The 16,252-nt window shown below is 45.6% G+C and overlaps 1 pseudogene; it reads right to left on the bottom strand.

The window, feature by feature from the left end:
• Positions 1–4,980: 4,980 nt before the first annotated feature.
• Positions 4,981–15,229, bottom strand: LOC136550368 (probable 6-phosphogluconolactonase 2; annotated as a pseudogene).
• Between the last annotated feature and the right edge of the window lie 1,023 nt (positions 15,230–16,252).

Below are 16,252 nucleotides of genomic sequence, written 5' to 3'. Positions count from 1 at the left end.
CGAGGGCGGCGACCTCGCAGGCCGGCCCCCGGTGCGCTCGAGGCCGACCAAGAATGCGATGGCGTGCGGCATCGACGGGGGCGGCCACCATGCTCGACGCCAGTGCCCCTGCAAGCCCGCGGGAGCGAGATAGGGGAAGCGGCGTGCCGCTATCACGAGCTGGAACAGCTCGAGCACGGGCTCCCCGCCGCCATCGCCTCCGCTCGCCCCTTGGCCACCATGGTTGTTAAAGATGGCCAACCAGCCTGGCCCGGCACGGGTCCGATAGGGATCAGGCCGGCACAACATGTCATGCCTCCCAGGCCATGCCAAAGCAAGCCTCATTCCTGGTTTGGCACGGCCTGTCGGGCTGATTTTTGAGCCTAGCTAGCCCAAAAAGTACGGGCCGCGGCATGGGTCGAGCCAACCCTGTAGCCCGAAACCGGTGAGAGAGGGAGAGAGAGAGAGAGGGAAGGGAGGGTGTCCGCTTGATTAGGATCCGTAGGAGGAGGCCGATGCCCTCGAGCTGGATCTGGAGGATGAGCCGCTCAAGGCCTTTGTGCTCGACGTCACCGCGCTGGAAAAGGCGGCTGGTGGAAGCGAGGTCGGCCGGTGGTGCATGGGGCGATGCGGCTGGAAGAGGCGCCTGTGTGCTCGACGGTGTTGAGGAGCCGCCGCTGCGAGGGGGTGTGGAGGAGGCTGGCCGGTGCGGGGCTGCGACGCACGAGCAGGGCTGGGGGGGCGAGAAGTCGCGCGACGCGACTCGCGACCGCGAGAATCAAGATGGTGTGCGGTGGTGGGGTGCGGGGATATGAGAGTGGGAAATGAAGTTAGGGTTAGGAAACAGGAAGGGGTGTGGTAGGCTGTTAGTAGGCTGCGGTAGTCACCGGGCTGATTTTTGTGCCTACCTATAAATTTCGGGCGGGGCCATGTCGCCCAGCATGCCTAAGTAGCGGCCCAGGCACGGCCCTAGGCATCGGGCCGGGCTGTCCCGGGCCCGTGAAACACCGTGCCGTGCTGTGCTCGTGCCGGGTCAAAATAGCGGGCTTCGTGCCATGCCAACGGGCTTCGTGCTGCATGAACATCTATAATGGGCGTACATCTTGCCGGACATCGCAGTGGAGCGCAGCACGGGCTCCCCGCCGCCATCGCCTCTGCTTGCCCCGGCGTACACCCGCTCGTACATCTTGCCAGACCCCTCATACATCTTGCTGGGCATGGGCGCGACGGAGATGCTCATCGTCAAAGGGCAGAGCAGCACCACCACGACGGAGCTCACCACATGTTCGATAGAATGCTTTAGAGGGGTTAACCGTACCAGGCTAAAGAAGTGGTGATTCTATCCGAGACAAAACAAGCAACCAGCACAAACTCTTATCAAAATCAGACCCAGGGATAGCAGCCCACTGAACATACCCATGTTGGTTCGCCGAGGACAGGCTTAGTGGGGCTCTAATTCTAATCAGGCTACCAGCTGACGCAGAGAACCAAACACACCCACGATGATCCGATGATTCGATCCGTGCCGCCGCGACAACTGGAACAGGACAGGCCTGAGAGATTTGCACGCGCTATTTCTTCGCGGCGAGGCGACCGGTCTTTCCATTGTGGTCACAGCTAGCGTCTGCTACCGTGGCCAACCAAATCGGTCAGTCGGTCAAATTCCACGGCTGCCCGTCTGCTACCTGGGGGGTCCGTCCGGGTGTGTCGGGCGCGGGGTGCCCCGGCTGCCGGCTGGTTCCGCTTCAAACTAGCGCGTCGCTTGTTGGGCGACAAGTGGGCCATTTGCGCGCGTAAGAACTGGGCTATTTCCTGAGCGGGGAGGAAACGAGGTTCGGCCCGTCAGCCCGAGGAATACAAAACTATTGATTATAAAATAAAACTGACAGGTTAAAGAGGAAATCCTAGACCTTATTTAGATTGTCTCAAAATTCTAAGTTTTTTCATTCTCTCTTCATCACATTAATTTTTGGACGTATGTATGGAGCATTAAATGTAGGTAAAAAAATAACTAATTGCACAGTTTGGTTGTAAATCACGAGACGAATTTTTTGAGCCTAGTTAGTCCATGATCGAACAAAGTTTGTCAAATACAAACGAAACATGCTACAGTGTCCAGATTAAAAAAAATTTATAATCAAACAAGGCCCTACTATTCTTCCTACTACCGAAGGTTTATCCTCGCTCATGGCTGGCTGCCTCTGCCTGGAACTGGCGTGATGTTATCGATCGATGCACAGGGGGCATATCTACGGCCTGATCGTTTGGCTATGGTTTGTCGGAATAATATTTTTTTCTCACATAAACCAGCCAATAGTACTTCTTCACGAACCAGCAACAATACAAACCAACCAACTTCTGCTAATCGTTAGCTTTTATACTCCATCCAAATGACTTTGGCAACTTCTTGTTCACGGTGGAGGACAACACCACCACCTTCACGCATTCCGTTGTTGGTTCTTCGTCTGCCACATTGCGGTTGCGCAGGGCCTCCACACGCTAGCGACAACCTGCACCTCTGGCGGGCGAGGCACGAGATCCTCGCCGCCGCCGTCCTTGGAAGCTGCACCGGCGTCCCGGCGGCAGCCTCTAGCGGCGGTTGGGAGGATTTGCTTGTCGCCAGTGTGGCTCGGTACCGAGAGCGGCGCGGAGTCCGAGGCCTGAACACAGTAGGATTTTGGTTTTTAAAAAGAACGGCGAAAGCTTTGCCGCTGATTTTATTATACGAGAAAAAAGAAAAAGGAACTGTACAAGCAGGCACACCGCCCAAACTACTAAAAAACTAAGAAGGAGCAAAAACGAAACAACTCGGCGTGCACTGCTCCTAGAACATAAGAACAACAACTGAGACAAAGCAAGAACAACCAACCAGTCTACTGCCCTTCAGCGCTTTCATGAGCTGGCTCCATTGCCAACAAAGTGGAAAATATCATCCTTACAAAGCACAACCACTTGTCTTGGGCTTAGAAACTTCTGTTGAAAAACTCTTCTATTTCTTTTCCTCCATATGTTCCACCAAAAGTAAATAAGGATGCCATAAAAAATCTGTCTCCCATTTTTATCCACTTTCATTCTGCATTTGCTCCAAAATCTGTAGAGAGATCCTGTTGTATCAACCAAATGAAGAGCAGAAAGATAAATTCCCATGTTTCCTTAGCGACCGGGCAATCTTTGCACAGGTGCACTAGTGTCTCAACTTCATTGCCGCAAAGCCTGCAGTCCAGAACATCCGTCCATCCACGTTTTAGAAGGTTATATTGGCTAGTACAATTTTGTTAAGGGCAGGTATACTGACTACTAATTCTAGCGGTTCAGTCGCAAGCCACTCAACTTGCAAAACTGGATTTAGTACAACACCAGCAACTCAACAAGCCCGGACCTTTGCTGTTTGGCTCAACTCTCACCAATAGAATCCATGCCTCAAGGACCTTGGCAATTCATGACTCATCTGCATCTAGGAACTGTTCGGCTGTGAGAGAAAAATATCGTGCCATGACTGCTAAGTTCAAACGAATAGGATGCATGCAGAAAGTTAAACTTGGATCACTGCCGAGAGAGCTGGTTGCTTTTCGATTTCAGCTGCAATGATTAGTATTCCATTCGTCAAATAGCTTGCATAACTCCCCCGATGCCACTTCGCGCAGCGGCGACGAAGCAGGGGAATAGAAGATAGGGTAAAGTAAAAAAAACACTCATTCAATTTTCAAATTATAAAATATTTTGACTTTTCTAGATATATTATTTCTAAGTATATAGCAAAAGTTATGTATCTAGAAAAACCAAAACGTCTTATAATTTAGAACAGAGGGAGTATACATGTGATTGACAGAGATCATAAAAGTTAGGAGTCCTCAGTTGAGGGCTGCTGAAGTTGAGTTCAGAAAACAGGCCCTTCAAATCATGAGTAGAACCCTATTTTAGAGACCATGGTTGGAGTTACTCTACACTATTGTTGTAGTCTGATTTTTGTCCTATAACCTTAAAACCAGGCATCTTCATCTACTACGCATAATTAAACATGTTCTTGCATCAAGCTAACGATATAAGATAGTATAAGTCAACCACGAATAACGACATGACTAAAACCATATGTATGAAATGTGTATTGGCTCACCCACGCGAACGGACGCTAGGCCGGCTGGTTTAGCGCTCTCAGTAGCACCCTCGTGGTGTGGATTTGAGCCTCAAGTGTGGCGCACCCGCGTGTTGTTTTTGGAGATTTTCTTCGAGCGAGGTTAAAAACTTCCTCGTCTGCCCCACATCCAAAGCACAGGTTTGTGGCCAACTCATCTTACAGAGCTGCAGTGCCGCTATATATGGGTGGGACAAGGGTTCAGAGTTTTCTCGATTTGCATGATACCTTGAGGTTGTCTAGCCACCGCGGATCAAAGTTTTTACATTGGCTCATCCACTAAGGGGCCGTTTGGTGCACCTCCCGCACCTACTCCACCAGCTCGAGCAGAACCGCATCAAACGCAACAGCAGCGAGAAGCGCTTCTTACTGCGAATAGGCCGGAGCGAGTGGAGCCCTCCCAAACGGTCAAACTAAGGGCCTCTTTGGCAGGGCTCCGACGGCTCCAGGCCTATCGGCCGCCCAACGGCCGACATCCAGGTTACTGTTCACCGGAGCCATTTTTCTCTCTCCTCCTTTCCTCTCTCACTGACACAACCGGAGCCGGAGAAGCTCGTTTTTCTGGCTCCGCGGCTCCGGCTCCTGTAGGCACCTGTCGGCCGACAGGTGGCTATAGTGAAGGAGCCAAAGCCGGTGGGAGCCCGGCCAAAGAGGCCCTAGCTTTTAGAGAGCTTCTAGTAACTTATAAAAGTAACTAGTATCAGATTCCCTAACGAACATAAGGTCTATTAAGATGTGTCATTCAGCTCATAGGCACTCGTTCGACCAAACCAAATGAATGAGAGTGAGCCTCAGCTCCTGTTCAGAAAAAGCCAGTGGAAGAACAGTAGCATTGGTGTCTCGCGGATCCGAATGTTTTTAGAAGAGCGCCATGAAAGACATACCAACAAATAAAAAAATCTTACTTCCACTACATAGAATTAGCACATAATACATAATATCATACGACCATAGTTAAAATCTGATGTTCGTCGACGACTCAACATCGCATACACATTTCCTCGCTTAAATCACCTCTCATTGCAAAAGGACCAAGGGCAAGTTCAGATTTTCCGGAATTAAACCTTCAGACAAAATCAATGCATAGATCGAGCTAAAAGGGGGAACAACACGTCTTCCATCATATGCCACCACCTACTTACCTCCGTTCATTCACTTCAAAACGACCTCAGATCCGAGTTAGTACTCATGACGCTCGTAGGAAGCATCGTCGTTCATGGACTCAAGGGATGATGCCGCCTCCTTGTCCAGAAACCACACCAGCTTCCCGTCCGTTGGCTGGACCATTCTAGCAGGCAGTGATGTAGGAGCATCAGGACCTTCGGTCGTGTCAGAAACTGCTAAGTGAACAGCATTTGCTTTGTCATCACCGGTGGACACTATTGCTATGTTGGATGCTGAGTTGATTACTGGGAGAGTGAAGGTGATCCTCTCAGGAGGAGGCTGCGGGGAGTCAGTGATGTAGGTGACCCAGTCGTCTTTCAGCTCCATGGCAGGGTGGTTCGGGAAAAGCGAGGCCACATGCCCATCAGCGCCCATGGCGAGGAGGATGAGATCAAACTTGGGACAGTCGTTTTCTCTCTGAGACTCCTATTGTGCGGATCTTAACCAGCTGCCTGATCATGAATTCATAGTCTGTTGCTGCATCCTCCACCGTGGCATTGTCATTTATGGAGTAGACATGACCATGCAGAATAGGTACCTGTAAATGCCATTCAAGTATCAGATAGTCAACTTGGCAAAAGCATTACAAAGATACTAACACATCTTGTTCAGATTTTTTGCTTAACATGGGAATCATTGTAACTGGTATGACAAGAAAGGGAACATGAATGACACACTTGAGAAAATCTCATGCACCAGTAACACTAGCAGAACAGGGAATGCTGCGGTTATATTAAGGCTTTTAGACAACCAAAACAGTTTGCACTCTCTAGAGATTTAAATGGGCCCACGAAGGGAAAAAAATAGGGATATGCCCAATAGAGAGAGATTAAAAACAAAAAGGTTAACTGATTTTTGGTTAAGCTCCTTGAACTAAGAAATATTATAGCCTAGAAAAAATAGAACCTAAAAATCTAAATATTAATCAGACTGGTGCATGGAGGAGAGACCAGTTCAGAGCCAGCCATTCTGTTGAAAGAAACCATTTTGATAAGTTTTTTGTCTGACATTGGGCAATGATGGATAGCTATGAAAATGTGTGGTTGGTGCAGGGTGCTTCCAGAGTAGCTGGAAGATGGAACTATTAAAGTGGTAGTTAGGCAGCCTTAATCAGTCCCACCCCCAAGTTGGCACAGGATATAACACTATCTGAAGTTTGAAAATATCATACTACAAGAACATGACACATCATAATGTAAATTAGCCCAGCCACCCATCCAGACTAGTCAGTGTCTAAGGTGTAAAAATCTACCTTGACATGTGCTCTGCTTTGCAATTGGCAGTAATATTTTAACTGTAACAGTAAAATGGATAGGGATAAATGAGAACAAAAATAAGAGACTGAATGTTAGCATCATAGATTTTGAGCTAATATATTATATGCCACTATTCTTGACCTGATTTCTCTTTGAAAAAATCGAAGCAACAAAGCACATGGAATTCTTGATTATCTATGACTCCCTCTGATTGGTACTTTAGTAATTTTAAGCCTCATCCTGAAACAGAAATACTAAAAACTCCTAACTTTTGGTTGAAACAAGGAAAACTTTTTTTTTCTAAAAATAGAACATCAGAAAGCCACACGTAAGTCAGACCCACCCGATAGTTACACTATCATAATTTTTTTTTGGAAAACACATTAGTCATAAAACAATTATGGTAGTAATTCATAACATGCATTCAACACCATCAACATAGAATAAAAATATTAAGATCTTAAACAGGGCTAGATAAACTAAAATTCCACTCTTATTAGTTATCATTATTAGAACAACATTGAGGTATGACACTGTCGATGCGGGACCCACGGGATACACCGCAACGAAAGAGGAGATCTAGTTTGATTAGGATTCCTCTCATATAATCCTAGTAGTAATAATACCCTGTAAATCGACTAGGACTTTGGCCTCCTGACTATATAAAGGAGGACAGGGCTCCTTAGAAAGAGAGTTAGAGACAACACACACAACGCTACACAACACTTTACAATCAATCCAACGCAAAGGCTAACGTCGACTGGACGTAGGGCTATTACTCGATCAAAGATCGAGGGTCCGAACCAGGATAAATCGACTGTCTCTTGCGTTAACCGTCGAGTTCCGCATACGCTAAAGCCCGAACATACTACCCTGGGTACCCCCGTGGCAGGCTATCGGTGATGAAACATCGACAGCTGGCGCGCCAGGTAGGGGCTTTCGGCGAAATTGCATCCGAGAGCTCGACGGACCTCGACAACATGATCTTCTCGACGGGATCAACCTTCATCTTCGGTTCATGGATCTGCGAGGCAGGTGACAATGGCAAGCTCCAAAGCCGTCTCCTCGAAAATTCAGATCACTATGAAGACCATTCTATTTCGACGACTACGACAGATTAACTTGCTGGAAGATTCGCGCAGCTCGCGATGTCCGATCCAACTTAGATTTCGCGACTTTGCGCATCCGACTCAAACTCAGGTTCCGCATCCGAAATGGAGTCTTACCCGAGTTCTTCCGAGAAACCGAGTTCTTTTCCGATGGGGCTTAAGAACGCGGCCTTGGCCTATCAAGAATACAACTCGAAGTACACTCAGAGTCTTTTCAAGAAGTCGGGTCCTTTTCCGTTCGGACTCCACAACATGACAACATCTTATCAAATACGGCCCGAAGGATTCCTCGATCCGGTGCTTAGAATGCCACTGAAAGGAGCCCAGGAAGGTCCCGTGTTAACTATAACATCTCAAGACTGCATCGTCCACTAGCCAGGTTCCGTTCCTGAGGATAGCGGCACCCAACTAGTCGACAATACGACAACAACAATTCTACCCTACCAAGGAGACTCAATTTGCGACCTTGAAGCCTCTACTAAAGTTATCAACTACTCCAACAGTGTGGAAACCGACGCCGATAGTGGAGCAATTTACGCACGAGAAGTATTCATGGTTCGCCGTCCTCGATCACCATTGGTTCCCCCAGAAGCGCCCGACATCAGGTCATCAGATGAATCTGAGTCCAACATATCACAGGGGCACGATGGTGAGACCGAGAGTCAGAGGCAAGCCAGAGAGAGAAAGAACAAATTGAAACAAGGACGTCAACGCCGTGCTAGGCGGTGCAAGGAAGCTTGGATCAGATATGAGTCAGATCTAGCCAACTACAATAGAAGAAAATCAGAGCGAGAGGTTGAAGAAGGACGAGCGACGAATACACCCTACGATAAGATCCGAGAAGCACTAGAAGAACTCAGGGCGACTTCACATCCCAATGAAAAACAAGAACAGCTCCGGAACTTTCTCCGATCAACAGTCCTAAGGACGCACGACGGAAGGACCCGCTCAAGACTACCTGCCAGGTCAACATCTCATGAGCAGGAAGATCAAAATCAAAGGAAGACCGCTTTCGAGAGACTTGGACCAAGTGAAAGTCACAACAGAGAAAGTAGAAGAAACCATAGTCAAAACGACCGAGTCGAACAACCAAGAAAGGTCAGAAGCAAAGCACCTACTCGGACAGCCACGCGAAACTACTCTCACCAAGACAACAGTTGGCAAGAAGGGGGTGCTGAATCAGAATACACAAAAGCCAGAACGCATGATAAATTCCCCTATTTTGCAAACAGACTTGCTTCAATACGACTGCCTCACAAGTTCAAGCCGTCCAACCACTCCAAATATGATGGCAAGACCGAACCAAGGCAGTGGCTCAGGATTTACTCGCAATCGATTGAATTGGCCGGAGGAGACGATGATATCAAGACCTTGTTTTTTCCCATGACCCTAGAAACCATGCCCCTTTAATGGTTTGATAAATTAAATCCAGGGTTAATCAGAAATTGAGAGGACTTGCAAAGAGTTTTCTGTGAAAAATTCGCGGGTATCATTACGCACCCCATCATCCACGCAGAATTAAAAGGACTCAAGCAGAAAGGGGACGAAAGTCTCAGAGATTACTATCGACGATTTGGCGAACTACGTGCTCAAGTACATGACATCACCGAACGAAAAGTAATCGAAGCTTTCTCTCACGAAATCATGGCGAGGTGGCAATTTCAGGACTTCTGCAAAGAAAATCCGAGAAACAATAAATAATTCAGACGCACAGTAGAAAAGATGATTACTGTAGAGGAGAAGACACGGGAAAGGTTCCCGGATAGAAACAACCGAGACAACCCGGACAAACAAAATTATCGAAACATCGACAACTGACGCATACAAGTTGATAACTGAAGATGGAAAATAAGTCAACAATACATGGCACATCAGCCAACTAAGAAGATTCTACGCATGAAAACAATTCAAGGGAGAATATATATACAAGCCACAAGAGATCAACGTTCATGATCAATAAAGATGGTGTTCCTCGACAACATGTCTTATTATGACTTTTCCCGAGTTGTTTTCACTAAACAGACCGGCCAAGAGCAAAAGAGCTGAAAAGATGCTTGAGCCCGCCAATGAGGGTAGCTAATAAGCTAACACCCGAACCAAAAAGCAAAATAACTGAAATTATGCCTGAGCCTACCGGCCGAGAGCAAAAAAGCTGAAAAGATGCTTGAGCCCGCCGATAAGGGTAGCTGATAAGCTAACACCCGAACCAAAGAGCAAAATGGCTGAAATTATGCCTAAGCCTACCGGCCGAGAGCAAAAGAGCTGAAAAGATGCTTGAGCCCGCCGATGAGGGTAGCTGATGAGCTAACACCCGAACCGATCATGAGTTGTTTTCACAACCAGGGAAAGAGCCAGATGCTAGCCACACCCCGAGTTAAGCAAAAAGCTGAAAACATGCTTGAGCTCACCGGATGAAAGGAAAGAAACTGAAGATGCTTGAGATCGCCGGTCCTAAGTCTTTTCAATACTGACAAGAACAAAAAGGCAAAGATCTACATACCACGAGTTGTTTACATGGCGCAGATGAAAGCCAGACAAGCAATCGACAAATCAAGAAACTTTGTCAAGCCAATGATCCATATACCCCAAGTTGTTTACATGGCGCAGATGAAAGCCAGACAAACACTCGACAAATCAAGGGACTATGACAAGACAACTGATCTTCATACCCCGAGTTGTTTACACGGCACAGATAAAAGCCAAATAAGCACTCGACAAGTCAAGCCTCAGATAAAAGCCATACAAACGCTCGACCTATCAAGGAATTGTCCTACAACGGATGAAAGAACACGACCACTCTAAACTACGGATGCGCGCCACGCCCAAGAAACGACTACTCAGAAAAAATTCTGATCACTTGGACAACTCATTTGAAGAATAAACAAGGCGAAGACATCCATGCAAAGAAGACATCAACGAAAAATAAAGAATCTTCATTCAAAAAGGAGTATAATATTCTATCACAGAGGCTGGCGTACAAAGGTCAATTACATCAAGCATCGTCATCAGGAGAAGAAATATCAATATTAAGATTATCCACAATCCTCCTGGCTAAATCTTCGACCTTAGGCTCCACCTTTTCAATGGCATCCAGATATTCTTGACTCTCGGCTTCCTCCAGCAATCTTGGACAAAGGGACCTCCGGAGCAAGAACCCGGACCTGGGCAAGAACATTTCTGGTACATTCAAGATATATAAGAACTACAAAATACGCCTGGGGGCTACTCTACTTCAGAAACTATCATATTCATGACTACGGAGATTTCAGACCACGCAACAAAATGCTCGATGAATCAAAACAGCACACCAGGAGGGTATTTATAGACCAAAGAAGCGGTGCACATGGACCGGGAACACCAACGGAATAAACCTAACAAAGGACACAGTGAAAAGACAAAATTCAATGAAAGAGGACTCAGACGTGAAGGAACAGCACTCAAGAACAACCATATTCGGAAGAATATACCAACACTGTACAACTCGTGAACAAACAGCGTTTACACTCAACCACCACCATACAACTACATCTGACAATAGCAGACTACCAGAGAATATGCCAAGACCCTGCATCCGAGTTCTTTCTGAATAAAAGAACCCGGATATATGCTCGGGGGCTGCAATAGGAGAGGTTTTCAGTTCTTTGAACAACTCAGATTTAAGACCCTCCAACTCTTTGTTCCAAATAACAAGAGGCTCGGGGGCTACACTCAGTGAGTGCACTTTTTTCGAAAAAAGCGCACATCACTCAGAAGACTTCTTCAAGACAGCAATTTTCAAACAACATAAGATTCAAGACCCTCCAACTTTTCGTTCCAAATAGCAAGAGGCTCGGGGGCTACACTCAGTGAGTGCATTTTTTCTTCGAAAAAGCGCACGTCACTAAGAAGACTTCTTCAAGACAGACCACTTCAAGGCCTGACGACAAAAAGAACCCGGACCGAGCTATATCCGAGTTCTTTTTGATAAAGAACCCGGGTATATGCTCGGGAGCCCTTCGACGAAGAATCAGAACAATTTCAAGACAAGACCCTTCAGCTCCTTGTTCCAAATAGCAAGAGGCTCAGGGGCCACACCCAGATAAGAGTACTTTTTTCCCCGAGGCTATCGGTGGTGAAACATCGACAGACACAAGTTCGTTCTTGCTCTGTAGACTTTACAGTGTTCATAATATTCTGTTCATGGTTATAGTCTCAACAAGGTGGACATAACGTAAAGCAAAAATTTATTGTAAGTTAAGGTTGATCTAACACAAGTGGTGGCAAATAATCACATCAATTACTTCCACACAAAAGCATCAAAAAATGGGAAGCAAAGAGCAAACACAGCATCAATACTTCAATCAAACATCAGTCACGAAGAAAAATCCCTCAATAGCAAAAGAAACCACCAGATCATATAGTTCAGTGGGCACCAAACATTGCACTTGACAACCAAAACAGCATTTTAGGTTAAGGTACAAGACACTCACTTCAGCTATTAAATTTGTATATAAGAGTTTGTCAACATCTTATTTAAGTGATTAATTTTTTCATTGTTTAGGTATGCAGAGGGGAAAACAATATTAGTGGAAGCAATGGTGTACCATCAGTATAGAGGATCTCCTGCAAGATACAACCACTGTCTGGTTGGTACAGAACAATAAACAAAAAGAGAGCCAAATTAACTCACTTTTCAACGAAACATAGAGTAGGTGACACCATGACAGACAGCACCGTTTCAATACAAAATAAGCTGATCTTAATGACAAAAATTCTTGACATAAGCTCATTTTAGGCTGCAGCACGGACAAAAAATGAAAAAGAAAAAGGCATCTCCAGTTCACATACCTTGGCAATAAATCCTTCTTTTGTTAACTTATAGTTACTCTCTGCATGGTTTTTTGCCACGGCACGTTCATCAGACCAGAAGATGTACCATTTGAACCAATCCAGGGTCTTGTTGTATGGTGCTTCACAAAGTTTCCTTATAGTAATTGAAAGAGAGAAAGTTCAGATATTGGAACGCAAACTATGTAAACAATTCTAGTACATAATAGAGTAGAATATGTAATAAATATGAAGAAATAATATTACCCCAAAAAACTGACTAGGGGACCTCCAGATAAGGCGATGGCAAAGTATCCCCTTTCTTTGACAGAAATTTCTGAAATTTGCGAGATATACTCAGCAAGATCTGTTGAAATTTCATCTGAACTCTCAAAAACCCTTATTTCACAGTTCCTTTTTGGCTCGTATGTGGTAGACGATTCCCTTTCCATTGCTTCTTTGGTCTAGAACTCTTATGTCAAGTTATTGTTTCACCAATATTCTCCTGCAAAAAGAATCAGCAGCAAATAAGCAATGAAAGTAATTCCAGAAGAAGTGATCTAATTAGCATTAGAATATATGAAGTTTGAAAATGTACTCTAGTTCTCTAACTTGTACAACTATAATAACACCTATAATAAAAGTAATATTTTGGTCAACAAGAGACTCTAGTGCTCTACCTTCTACATCTCTAACATCCTGAATATAATGTTTCTAGCCGAAAAGGGACCAGAATATCATAATATGGAGGATATTCTATCCTGTACAGTAGTATTACCTAAGCTTACCAAGCCTGATATCACAAGAATGATTGCCCCTTTAATTAATAGAGGTAACACTGTCGAAGCAAAGGGACAACAGCAAGGGTCTTTCGCTAAACTTATTGTTTATTACTAAATATTTCCAAAAAAAATGATACATTACTCCAAACTTTGAATCTGTTCTGTAATAAAATATTGCAATATCTAGAATTCAGGAGAGCAACAATCGAGAGGACTGGAAGTCTTAACACTCTAACGTGTATCTAGAAACTAGTATGCTGATTCCTTTTGCTGTATTCTTTAATATGTTTTTACAGCTTATGTTTTGCTTCTAAACATTTCCAGCAGAACCAACAATAAAAACACCAATGTTCAAGTTATAAATGATTAAAAAGGCACTACATTTTGTAGAACTTGACAAAGGCCCCAAAGGAATAGGTTTTCTAGGAAGCACCTAAAAAACTGAACATGTATGATTGCATCACGTCAATTTGGGGATCATAAATTTGCTTGTAATATGACTGTGACAGAAATCTAGCTGGATTGAATAAAAAGGCCACAAGAACGTCTCTTGTTGTTGTATACAGAAATCTTACTGGCTGCCTATAGCACATTAATAGATAAGCCTCGAAACCCAATCCTAACCATGATTGGACGTCCAACAGACTATCGCGCAAATCGTATGAGCATTCTTAGCAAAATGACCCATTCAACATTCAGCTGCAAATGACCTCATATGAAAAGGCTGCACACGGGAAGCATGACAATGATCATCACTAAGTTTCAAGCGTCGTTAAAACTGAAGCTCTAAACTGGCATAGAAGAAACTAAGTCTTAGCACACACACGGGAACTGCACAAGCAGTAACATCAACTCAATCAAAGATCATAAAATTGAAAACAAAAGAAGAGAAGTTGCCTTTCCTTTTGTTCAAGGGATAGAGAAAGCTGAAGAAATCTGGACCAGAACTGAGGAAAGATCAATAAAAAACAGAGCAATTGCAACTGAAAGCGCTAGCAGCCATCATTTGAGTTGAGAACAGTTCAAAGATTCCGATCTTTATTTTTTACAATCCCAACAAAAGCACTCAAATACTACTTTACTGCCCAAAAAAGTGAAAAAGAAGCAGAAGCACTGCGGGCGAACAATCCATTGTAGTAGATGCTGAAGACTGGTAAAAAGCTGCTCCCTTTGACCCATTACTCGCGTACTTTCTCCCGACGAAAAGAAGCCAAAAGAAATCGGATAAGGCCATGGCGGCCGCATCATTGCTTGGCAGGCGAAAGCAGCCGGATCAAGAATGCGCAACTCCGGGTCCGCCCCAAGAATTCCAGTCTCTGATGGACTAAAACGCGCGGCATTCCCTAAACCCTCTTCCCAACAACAAAACCACACTCCAAAAAACAGCAACAATTCGGCCGCATTTTGGTACCAATGTTGTACCAGGCAGTGCCAAGAAAACGCAACAGCACGAGTGGGAGAAAGGATCGCAGTTCGAGGCGGCTGCGCGCCGGATAAAATCGCGCCTCCGCCTCGAGCAGCGCCCAAACCAAGAACCAACCCTAAGATCACGGGCGCGGAAACGAATCAAGAGGAGCCGGGTCGGATTCCAAGAACTCACCGGGACTGTGCATTCGTCCGCCCTCCCGCCCGCCCGCGGCCTGCCCCTCGTCCTCTCCTCCTTCCCGAAGCCGCAGCCCGCAAGCGAACAAAGGAGAGGGGAATAAAAGAAGGCAGGGGAAGCAAGGAAGCGCAGGCGCACGCACATACATACATACGCATATACTGCGTAGGATCTTTCCCACTCAACGTATTGCGTACAGAATTTCGGGCGATTAATATTAAAAACCCGAAAAAGGAAATCGAGGAGAGGGTGGACGTCGACATCAGGAGGGGGGAGAGGAAGAAGGCGACACCTTCGGTTTGATCTGAATTCTCCTCTGCACTTCTCCTGCTGCGGCCTGCGGATTGTTGTGTGCGCGCTTCTCCTTCGCCCTTTTCCTCTGGGCCTGTGAAGCCCTTCCACTCCACCACTGCAGATGTGGCTTTTATCTTGTGTTCCGGTTCCCGGAGGATTAAATTTTGGTTGTGTCCATCTGTCCAGCTGCCGCGCACGTGCGGCTTGCCCTCTCGTACTTATCGCTAACCCAGCTTCCCCACCTGCCTGCTCCTGGTAGATTATTATAAGATTAATTAAAGATTGCCCATTAAGCTTCCTGCAATAAGCATTGTTTGATTCCATTCACCTGTAGCAGCAGGATTTAGTGGCTTTCAGTAACGGAATCTACCGTGGGGTAGATTAGAAGAAGGTGATTTTGTCAGTTGGCATCGAGCAGATAGAGAACCCACGCAAGTTGCAGCGGGCGACTGCGGTCCTCATCTTTTTGGAGAAAACGATTGAGCTGCCGTCTTCATCTGCAACTGACGCAGAGGATGGGGAAGAGGAGGCATTGCATTGCAGATAGCAGCATGCATGGACCATGGAGATGGAGGGAGGGAGAGGTCCATCCATCCATCATACATGCCTTTGGCTTTGATGCTACCCTACCCCAGATCTTTACGCGCACCGTGCAGTTGCTTGCAGTGCAGCTAGTACAATGTGGCCGCTAGCGCTTGCTTCATGATCTGATCCCAAAGTGTAAACTATTATGAGCCGTTGTGCTGTGTTCATGCGTGCCTACCTACCTACATAGCCTCGAATTCGTGCTGACAAAAGGAAATACGTCCTCTGCTTGAAATTACTCGGGGTTTAGCCAGAGCTTATCAGCTAGCCAACAGTATTTTTCTTTCACAACAAACTAAGTATCAGTCGGGCTTATCAGCTCAGAAACCAACTAGCGAACAGGTTGATTAGTCGTTTTGTTTTTTCCTATGTACATTATTATTATCATGTATCTAGACATAATATATATTTAGGTGCATAATAAATCTATGTATCTGACTTATAATATGGAATAGACAGAGCAGACAAATAAAGATGCCATCGGTTGCAATTTGCATAGGTACTTGCTTGTTTTGCCTGATGAGTTGATCACAAGGCATGAT

The sequence above is a fragment of the Miscanthus floridulus genome, chromosome 4 (assembly GCF_019320115.1).
Source record: "Miscanthus floridulus cultivar M001 chromosome 4, ASM1932011v1, whole genome shotgun sequence".
NCBI classification, from domain to species: Eukaryota; Viridiplantae; Streptophyta; class Magnoliopsida; order Poales; family Poaceae; genus Miscanthus; species Miscanthus floridulus.
The sequence above is the reverse complement of the archived record's forward strand: the minus strand, read 5'-3'. Positions and strand labels throughout refer to the sequence as shown.